Source organism: Argopecten irradians, chromosome 1, assembly GCF_041381155.1.
Source record: "Argopecten irradians isolate NY chromosome 1, Ai_NY, whole genome shotgun sequence".
Lineage (NCBI taxonomy): Eukaryota > Metazoa > Mollusca > Bivalvia > Pectinida > Pectinidae > Argopecten > Argopecten irradians.
The window spans coordinates 67,320,325-67,330,925 of NC_091134.1; the positions used below are offsets into that span (position 1 = coordinate 67,320,325).

The following is a 10,601-nucleotide window of genomic DNA, read 5'->3' on the forward strand; positions in this document are numbered from 1 at the left end:
CTAATAATACTGTAAAATAGTGAAATGAAATGGTAGACTACCACTTGGCTTCATGCTTTGACCGTATGTACTGTACTGTAGTTGTAAATATAATTACTTTTTGTATTTTATAATTAAATGTCATTATTATTCAGATATTAGAAACCGACTTCAAATATTATCAGGATAAATCAAGCATGGCCAAATTTCTAGAAACAGGAAATAATAAATATTACATTTCATCTACTTTAGGAAAAATATCGTTATGGCCATGAAAAAAGGAATAAACATATATATTATTTTAAACAAAAGTAGAAACACACTCTTCACTAGCAGTCATGTATTTTATGCGTTGGTTGTATCTACAGTGTATATGTGTGTATGTGTGTTAAATATTTATTATATTATAAAATAAATTTTGTTGCACTTTGCACTGTAATATATAATCCTAAAGATGTTTTTCTTCTGATGAACCGTATGGTTTAAAAAAAATAGAGAATTGAAAGTAATTGTTTACTGAATGAGGATTCACACTCGGAATTTAATGCCCCAATAACTATATAAGTTGTGCCTGAAATGTACAGAGAAACCTATCTCCCAATCTAGACCAAACTTAAGAGCAATGATATGCCCATTCATTGAGTTATCAGCATTCTAGTGCATCCTGGTCTCGCTTAAATTTGCGCCATGCTTGCTTTGACATGAGAACATTAATATAAAAATTGTCAACAGTTATGATTATGACGATCTGATGGCTGCACCTCTTTTATCTTCAAAACACCTATTTGTAATTTATGTAGAATTTATTATCACACTCTCAAACACGTGTAGCATGGCTTATATCTGTACTACATGCATCATACGCTATTTATGTCAAGATCGGTTAATTTAACCTTCACAATTTCATGAAGCAGATGTGTATAGGGAAAAAGACTGATTTTCATTTTTATCTTTTTTTGACTAAGGTAATAAATAGGCGTGCCGTAATTTTCATACACACGAATCAGGAAGATATTTTATATATTTTATACAACACTAAACATTTCCAACGTTTTGAGGATTTCAATACTTAGTATACATTGATTTTAATGTTACATTATAGTACAAATAAGAGCTGAAAATCATGTTGCAATACTGCCAAAATCTTTGTATTGACATCTTCATTGTTGTGATATGAGTACATACGGTCAGACCATAACGTCTTTATAGTGTAATTAGTAACTGTACAGTGATCTCTGGTTTCAGGTATTTGTCCATCTCCACAAACAAAAGGCATAAACAAACAAACATTTTACAGTTCATAAATTCCGTGTTGTAACTAATGTTTATAAGGCATCAAACATATTTGTCAGGTAATTTAAAAGGGTTTTTTTTACAGCTAAATTTATCAAACCTCATCGTTTTGAGTAAATAACAAAAGAAAAAAAAATATTTAAATTAAAAATCTTTTCTCAGTTATGGCAAATATAACTTCAATAATCATATACCTTCAAAAGCTTACATTGGTAAAAAAAAATCGTTGACTCGAACACTAGAAGAACATTTTAACCTTTGATTATGTTTTACTAAACTACTTTGATAGCATGATTAGTTTTCAGATAGCACATTTCTTTTTTTTTTCCAAAATAGATTATACTTTTTTTATGTTTCAGGTGCAACTATCAAAGAAGCCAACATTTTGTAAACTAAGACGTATAAGGGATCTATTCATCGATGTCCTTGAGAAGACTACTATAAAACAATCATACTATTTGTGGCTTTTCGATTCACCCAAGAACTGATTTGTGTCAGTAGCTAGTAGCCATGAAATAGTTCTAAATCTTATACTACTTTACGCATAATTAATCATTGAGTGTCGAGTTTAACACAATTGACTTTGATTGCTAATCATTTGGAATCTGAAAAATGCTGCTGCGAAATTCGATTGTTATGGTCTATGCCTTTTACGCTTGGCTGTCTCTGTGGACTGATGGCTGTATCACTATCAGATGATTACGATCCTGGCTTCGAAGACTTGTTTAAGACGAATAACAAACCATATGAGAACATTCCCATTAAGTTTCATCATCCTTTACCAAAGTGGCTTCGTGGGGTTTTGGTAAGTTTCATTCTTATTGATAGGAGTTAATATAATAATACGGTCAGTGATTTATGTCTGCGTATGTTCCTGAAGACCTCCAAGCCGGAATGATTTGCTCCAAAAGATGCAATGATTTATCTATCAACATAAATCTATGTATGTTTAATTGGTACGTACCGTTGATTCTTTGTAATATGCAGTTGCTTTAGCTATCATATATAATTGTTTAAAGTTATTTGTGCCATAATTAATGGCTAATTATGAAATTGCAACGGAGGGAGAAAATTCAGACCAACTTAACAATTGACAACTTTTTGACGGAAAGAACGGTTACGTAAGCAATGTAATATTACCATATTGATACATTTTCAGGTCAGAAATGGACCCGGACAGATGGAGATGGGGACTAGGAAATTCTTGAGCTATTTGGACGGATATGCAAAATTACATAGCTGGAATTTTCCCGGGGACGGGTCTGCGTTTTATTCTTCCAAAATGATAAAATCAAAATCCTATATCTCGTCTCTTTAAAAGAAAGAAATGGAAGCCTGTATAATGTTTGAGGGCCCTAGCCCTCCTTTCAGCGCTTTAGAAAGGATGAAGTGTATGATGAGACGAATGGATAACATGAATATTAATGTATTTAACTATCGCAACAGAACAGTAGCTATAAATGACCTTTGGTTCGCCTACGAATTCGACCTACAAACTCTAAATACAATAGGATCTTTAACTCCACCGGTTCCAAAATCTAAGTTTCCAAACTTTGGTACAATACACTCAATGTCTTCTGCACATCCGGTTCCGGAATATGGAACATCTGCCAGGTTTGAAATTATTACAGCATTGAGTCTAATTCCAGGAATGAAGCATCGGCTAGGCGTGGTCCGCATCACGTCTCTGGAAGCCACGGAAATGATCGCCGAATGGCAAATAGATGAAATTCGTTACATGCATTCATTCTCTGTCACTAGAAACTATGTTGTTCTGCTCGCAGCGCCTTGCAGAATGAATTCGCAGCATATAATGATGACATGTACTGTTAGAAGTGGGATGGTTTGGGACGTTAACGACCGTACCATCATTTACGTGGTAGAAATCAAAACAGGAAAAGTTCACATACTGTATACAGAGTCCGTATTCGTCGTTCACCACATAAATGCCTTTGAACTACCAAACGGCAAAATCGTTATGGATCTTCCAACACAAAAAAGTCCGGCTGGTTTTGCTCTGTTTGAGATGTCTTTTCTTCTGAATGACACAGCGCGCATGGATGTTGGCTCCGTGCCCACTCTCAAGCGTTACACCCTTGATCTGCTGACAAAATCAGTATCGATAGCTACCTTCGAGAGTGGGCCCAAAGCCCCGTGTGCCGGCGAACTCGAATTTCCAGTTATCAACGAAAACTATCGTCACTCTAATTACTGCTTTATTTACGGCCTGGTTTATAATTACAACCGGAAGGGTTTTAGTCACTTTGCTCTGGTCAAAAAAGATGTGTGCAATAACGAAGGGGACCTTATGTATGCGCAGCCTCATCATTACTTCACAGAAGCCTGGTTCGTCCCCAAACCTGGGGGTAAGGATGAGGACGATGGGCTGTTGATGACGTCAGCTTTCGATGGGAACACAAAACAAAGCTACCTTCTTATGATTGATCCAAAGACAATGACTGTGTCAAATCGTGCCAACATGCCAACAACCGTCCCGTTTAATTTCCACGGTCGTTTTTTTGACATGTCTTGATATACATTTTACTTAGTATCCATGTCCTCGTCTTGCCTTGACACGTTTACATGGCTGATAGTGTTGTGGATTAGGACATTTTGGGGTTTCATATGAGAACATTTCATCATCCTCTAACAAAGTGGCTTCGTGGGGTTTTGGTAAGTTTCATTCTTATTGATAGGAGTTAATATAATAATAGTGTCAGTGATTTATATCTGCGTATGTTCCTGAAGACGTCCAAGCTGGAATGATTTGCTCCAAAAGATACAATGTTTTATCTATCATCATAAATCTATGTACGTTTAATTGGTACGTACCGTTGATTCTTTGAAATATGCAGTTGCTTTTACAATCATATCATATACATTTGTTTAAAGTTATGTGTGCCATAATTAATGGTTAGTTATGAAATTGTTTTTTTTAAACAAAATTTTGTTTAGAAATTCTGTTTTAGAATGATTAAGGATTTTCCAGAACCATTAGGACATTTTGGACGAGTACTACCAAAATTGTCCAAACCTAGCCCCTATCTCGGTGATTGTGTACTGAATGTGATACTGATGAAATATGTTTTGATAAATATAGGGATTATTTTAAGAGAAAATGTTCAGACAATGTTGAGACTTTGAGAGTATCTGTGTGTTTAATTTGTTAAATTGATAAACACGTCATTGTGAAGCCAACAATTCAACTTTCTTTAAATTTATGGTCTTTAAAATATGAAATTTTAATTTTAGTTTATCCACTTGGTCTTTACCTTAATGTATTGATCATGGATTTATTATTTGTTTTCGCTAAATGTCTTTAAATCCTTTCCTGTCACACATCGACGAATTTCACTGCAGATGTGAAAAAGCTTTAGATCACGTGACAGAGAGCCAGGTGAGAGAGAGGGTATACGTAATGGATAGTTATCAATTTGTACAACTTTTTTTTTTGTATAATCCTTATACTTTGTAATGTACTTAACAATGCAATTCACTGATGTTAGTTTAATGTACCATTTGGTATATGTAAATGCTTTCGGCAGCACTGAACCTTTTAATGATATAAAAAGTAATTATATTTACATGTATCATTCCCATAATTGATTTATATATCTATGTAATGTACATTCGACTGTCATTCCTATTAATGGCAATGCCCATGATTGTGTTCAAGTATTGTTGGGATACAGGAAATTTTTAAAACCGGTGATATATATTAGTAATGATGGCCTTTATGTGCCTGTGTATAACAACATGAATCTCGTAGAAGACCTAAAGGCCCACTACCTTTCAAAAACGGCTTTTATTTTTTAAGATAAAAATCTAAAATGAGATTGATAATTTTGCACAATAGCAAAATTATTAATTTACCGTTAATACTACACGTAGCATAACCTTCTGAACAATTTGATGAATAAAATTAGTAAAATATTAATTTTCATAACGCGGGTCGTCTTGTTTCCCGCCGTCGATCAAACGGCAAAACAGCGAAATGACTCTCCTCTGTTATCATGTTTGGCGTTGTAACCTCATCTTAGGCCATTGGTATATATTTTCTGATGTTATTAATGTTTTTAAGAAAACTTTATGGTTTGCTCTGGAAAAGTAGCGGGCCTTTAAAAAACAGAATGGTGTTAAAATGGCATCTTGAAGCAGAAAAGTTTAACACGTTTTGCACCACATTTTTGTGGATTTCATTATTCCATGGTGTTTTGATAATGATTTGTTTGTTTTGATTTGAGTTTGTTGTAGTTGATTGTCGTGTAGAAGACTTTCCGTTGTTTTAGTTTGCTTATTAATTATACATGTAGTTATACAAAAGTGGTCTGTTTTATATTATTTTATAGTCCAATTTTGTTTTAGTATTTAGTAGCTGTTTTAGAACTGAGTTGAAAATCAAATAATGTGTCTGATTTTCAATATCAAATAATAATTATTTTATTTCTAGTAAACGTGACCATTTTAATAGTTTATTTTCTGTTTTGTTATCTGTGTACATGTTTTCCTGGGTCATAGTGACCTATTCTCGTCGTCTTTTTTCAGTTGCACGTATGTCGGTAAATAATATACATTTTCGACCTCTTCTCCAAACCTATCGAAGCAAATTCGATGAAATTTTGTTGTCACCTTTAAGGCCCTGTCACTTTATCACCCAGAGGGCTGGCAAAGAGACCTAAAAGAGTCTTATTAAATTGAATTTCAAAATAACTTCCAGATATGACAGAATCAAATATTTTCCACTGATTGAAAGTTCTTGAAGTCCTTTAAAAATCATAATTTATTGGTTCTGGAGTCTCTGACCTTCTGGGGAGGGGTCAAGTTTATAGTTTATATAGTTCGTAACGAGAAAGCACGTGCTTAAGCTTTATTTGTTCAATTACTACGGTAATAATTTCAACTTTGTTAGCATTATCATAATGAGAGTGCAGCTTTGATATGAGGCCGATTTGTTTGTGTCAATTTTACTTTGTGCTAAATTGTTATGAGATATCAATGATTATTTTGCTGTTAGTTAATTAATATCAAGGAAAGCAGACTATCCTGAAGAGATGGTGGTGAGGATGATTTAAGTTTCACAGAATCCCTCCGACCGGTATGACCCATAGTATTATCATTTAGACAAGCCATTGTATGACTGAAAATATGATCGAAGGACTTTGAATGTTGATGATTTTCTGGTATGGTCAACTCTTCTCTCTATTAGCTTGGTATACAATGAAACCATACCTTGCAACAGAACTACTCCGTGAATTCCCTTAGATATATGAAGGACAAATAAGGATTCAAGATTTGGTCAACAAACTCAATATTGATCAACCCAATGAAGAAGAATGTTTACTATTAACTCACAACATTACATATTCCTTTTCGAGACTTTAGTCGAACATTTTACGAAATTTGTAGCGTCGCCCAATCTTGTTTTTAAAGATGGTTAAGTGATGTGAGAAAAAAATCAAACAAATGACATGTAAACAGAACTACAAGATGTGATGTACACGTCTGGCATCAAATCATTTAATATTTTATATCAACTAAAGGTAAAAAACAGGTAGTATAAAAATCAAACTCGGAAAAGTACGGTAATATGCACTCGAGGCTCTCGCTGTCACCTGTAGTGTTAAGGAATTAATGGCCCTGCCAAAACCATTAATACTTGGGAAAACTTACGTAACCTTCTGGTCAGTGAGATAGTTTTCTGCTTACTAAAATTGTGTCTTTCTTTGTTCGGACCCCAACTATACGATGATACACCTGAACACGTTTCTGTAGCCTCCCAAACGGCTATTTTATACCAGAGCACGAATAAAGTTGCAATAGCAGTCTCTATTCTCATTCTAGAAACAACCCAACCACAACACTATAAGATATTTCAGAACTTGTGTAATGAACCGAATTGATAGCATCGACTTTTAAAAACAGCAAAAGTTTATACTTTTGAATTAGATAAAATATACAATAGTATCTTTATCAGAATCTCCTTTTGCCAGTGGCTTTATAGTGCGTGTCAATGTTAACTCAGTTCAGGTATTTATAGCTTTGAACTTCCATGCACCATGGACTACAAGATCGAGTTTAGTCTTGTTAGAAAGAATATGAGGTACATTGGGGGACAGTATAACCATGTACTACTGTGTAATTTTGATAAAAAATTCTAAGAAAAAAATGAGTGATAATACTTAGTGTGATGGTTAATTGGTTGTCACATTGATGATAAGTGTCATGGAAGTATGATTATGAGTTGAATGTTATGTGTGTTTTAATCTTAATTACTTTTGTTGTAGTTTGGTTATTTCTGAAATTAAAATGGAGACTGGTAATTGCATGTGCAACTTTATTTTTGGTACGGCATTAAATTACCGTTTGTGACGCTACGAAAAAAAAATAAACTTCTACAGATGTATCTTTCACAATCGTTGGTCAAAAAAATTCCAATTAATTAGAGTGATTTTTATTTAATACAGCGAAAATATTTAGTAGGTTGTCAGGGGCGTAGCGAGGGTTTAAACAATGTGGATGCAAATAGTTTTCCCTACTGAACCTTTAGCTCGATTTCTTCCCAGCATATTATGCAAACGTAAACCCAACCCGTAACCCCCCCCCCCCCCCCCCACACCATCACCACCACCACAACCCCACAACCACCACCTCCCTATGCGTATTTACTTATTTTTAAATTGAAAATGTAATTTGTATAAAGTTATATTTACATCATTACAAGTGAAAACAAAAACATTTCAGTGTTCGCTTATTTAACTGAAACTCTAGATACGTGTACCATAGTTATCACACACTTTATCATTTTATATGTATACGAATTCTCAATCGCACTATTTATATTCAGGCAAAAAGATTAGTTCCCACAGAATATGAATATTTTTTGTATAAATGTAATCAATATTAATTCTAAAATGAAAAAGAAAAATATGTGGATTCACTGGAGTCTATGGTAGCTGAAAATCTGGTTGTTTTCAATTGATAAACAAACATATGCATCATGCTATATGAGATAAACTTGGGTTTGTGTTATAGAATAAAAATGTTTGTCCTGTCTAATGTGTTACAAAAGTTGAAAAATAAAATATTCCAAAATTAAATGCAAATTACATGTGTAACGATGAATACCAATTATATCATTAAAAATATTTGTGAGCGATAACATTCCAGAAAACATAGCTTTTATACATAAATGCACCAGTTTAATATATCTACCACTTAATTCTTGTCGTGTCGAAAAGAACCTAGATACTTGTCATTTAATTGCATGTTTGTGATACAAATCAAGTTTGCTACTGTAAATCATACTTCTCTTTCTGGGAGAGAACTTACTTAGGTATTGCCTGTTAATCCCTTTTTCAATTTAACTGAAATGATTTTTTTTTTATTTTTTTTTTATTTTTGGATGTTAGAATTTCATTAAAATGGGAAAAGGTATACTGCAAACCAAATTTCTTTCGCAGTTTCTAATTCTAGCGGTTTCCATTTCAAAAGAAGCTCGCGAAGATATAACGTTCGCAGATTTGAAAATTGAATGAAAATTCACATCAATATAAATGCTGTTGATATTTATTCGCGGAGATGTTGGTTGAAGATATCTTTCACGCACAGTGATATGGAATTCTTAAACACATGTGAATAGGAGATACATTTGTGTATAAGTCTGTGTTTAGGGTTCGCTTTTTATCGAGCTCAACTTTGTCGAGTAAAATCTGTGAATGTAGTTATAAAAATTAGTATATTTATAATATTTACTTATTCATATACACATAAGTGAGGAAATTTTTGACATGTTATTTATTCTTCAGTGATCTCTTGAAAACCATAAGGTTTGATGACTTCAGCTGGGAAAATTATTAAAGGCACAGACAAGCATGTATGATGCCTCATAAACATTAGTAAGGCTACAACACAGAAATATATTTAGATGAAAACAGATCCGCCTAAGACGCTTTATAATTACCAGAAATACTTGCAAATATGAAATGGGATCGTAAACCACAACTTGGCTTCATGGTCTGACCATATGACCTCATTTCACTGTTCTTTAGGCTGCCAAAATTTATTTCGAGCTCTTATTTGTTTTTCGATACAATTAGTGTAACATAGAGCATCGTATAGTGGACCGGATTTACAAGTCTAATTTTAGTTAAATTGACATTCCAGTTACTAAAAATAATCTATTTTGATCAGTTTTTAGTGGGTTTTTTTTCATAACTCATAAGTTTTAACAAGGATTTATAAGTGAGAAGGATTCGTGACTGTCTCTTTCCATTAATAAACACCACGCGAGACGCCTATGAACCGGGAATAAAAACCGTTTTTCTCATGTACGTCCTTGGTTTTAATAATTAAACATGCTGATGAGATATTTTCCAATCAAGGTACAACTGTGTAGTCAACTCTTATATCCGTAAGAGTTACCTCCCTTTAACCTCCTCACTCAGTTCATTATACCGAGTCATACCTCGTCAGAATTTGGTACAAATTATTTGAATAACCATTTTACCACTGATCCTTACGTAAACAAAACCCTACTGTATCTGATTCTATTTACGGAGCTATTGCCTAATTTTACACGTATACATATTACACGAAGAGTATAAAAGTTTGTGCTATTCCTAGTCATTTTTTTACATAAAACTCCAAAATTTCATGTTTTGATTTAAATATAGCAAAGTATTAATGATAGGATAACACTGTTTCCGAGAACATACTATTATTGTTATCATTTTGATTGTCTTCTCAAAATAAATAATGCGCCAATACCTCTTCGTAAACTACATATATATACTTATATTCTATTATAATAATTCATAATAAATAATGCGCCAATACCTCTTCGTAAACTACATATATATACATAAATGTACTTATATTCTATTATAATAATTCAAAATAAATAATGCGCCAATACCTCTTCGTAAACTGCACATATATATATATATATATTCTTATATTCTATTATAATAAATCAAAATAAATAATGCGCCAATACATCTTCACAAACTTTTTAGTATATATAACGTACTGTAGTCAAACTTTTTGTAAACATTTACCAATCTAATTCAAATGAGTTTTCATTAGATTGAATAAATCAAGTCTCTGAGGTCTTCACTAGGAGTAAACATGAATGTCTATTAATATTTGCAGCAATCTTTCGACCTGTTAATGCTAAATCACTTGAGATTTATACAACATCTGTTTATAGCTGTATTACAATTACAATGCAAAATATGTATATCAAATTTCATTTGGAACGCTTTATAACAGGAAACAAGAAAGGCGACTCTTTTCTCCTTGACCTACTACTCAGTGACCTTAAAATAACG

The 10,601-nt window shown here is 33.1% G+C and overlaps 1 pseudogene; it reads left to right on the forward strand.

The window, feature by feature from the left end:
• The first annotated feature begins 1,604 nt into the window (after positions 1–1,604).
• LOC138306099 (beta,beta-carotene 15,15'-dioxygenase-like) lies at positions 1,605–7,399 on the forward strand (annotated as a pseudogene).
• The last annotated feature ends 3,202 nt before the right edge of the window (positions 7,400–10,601 follow it).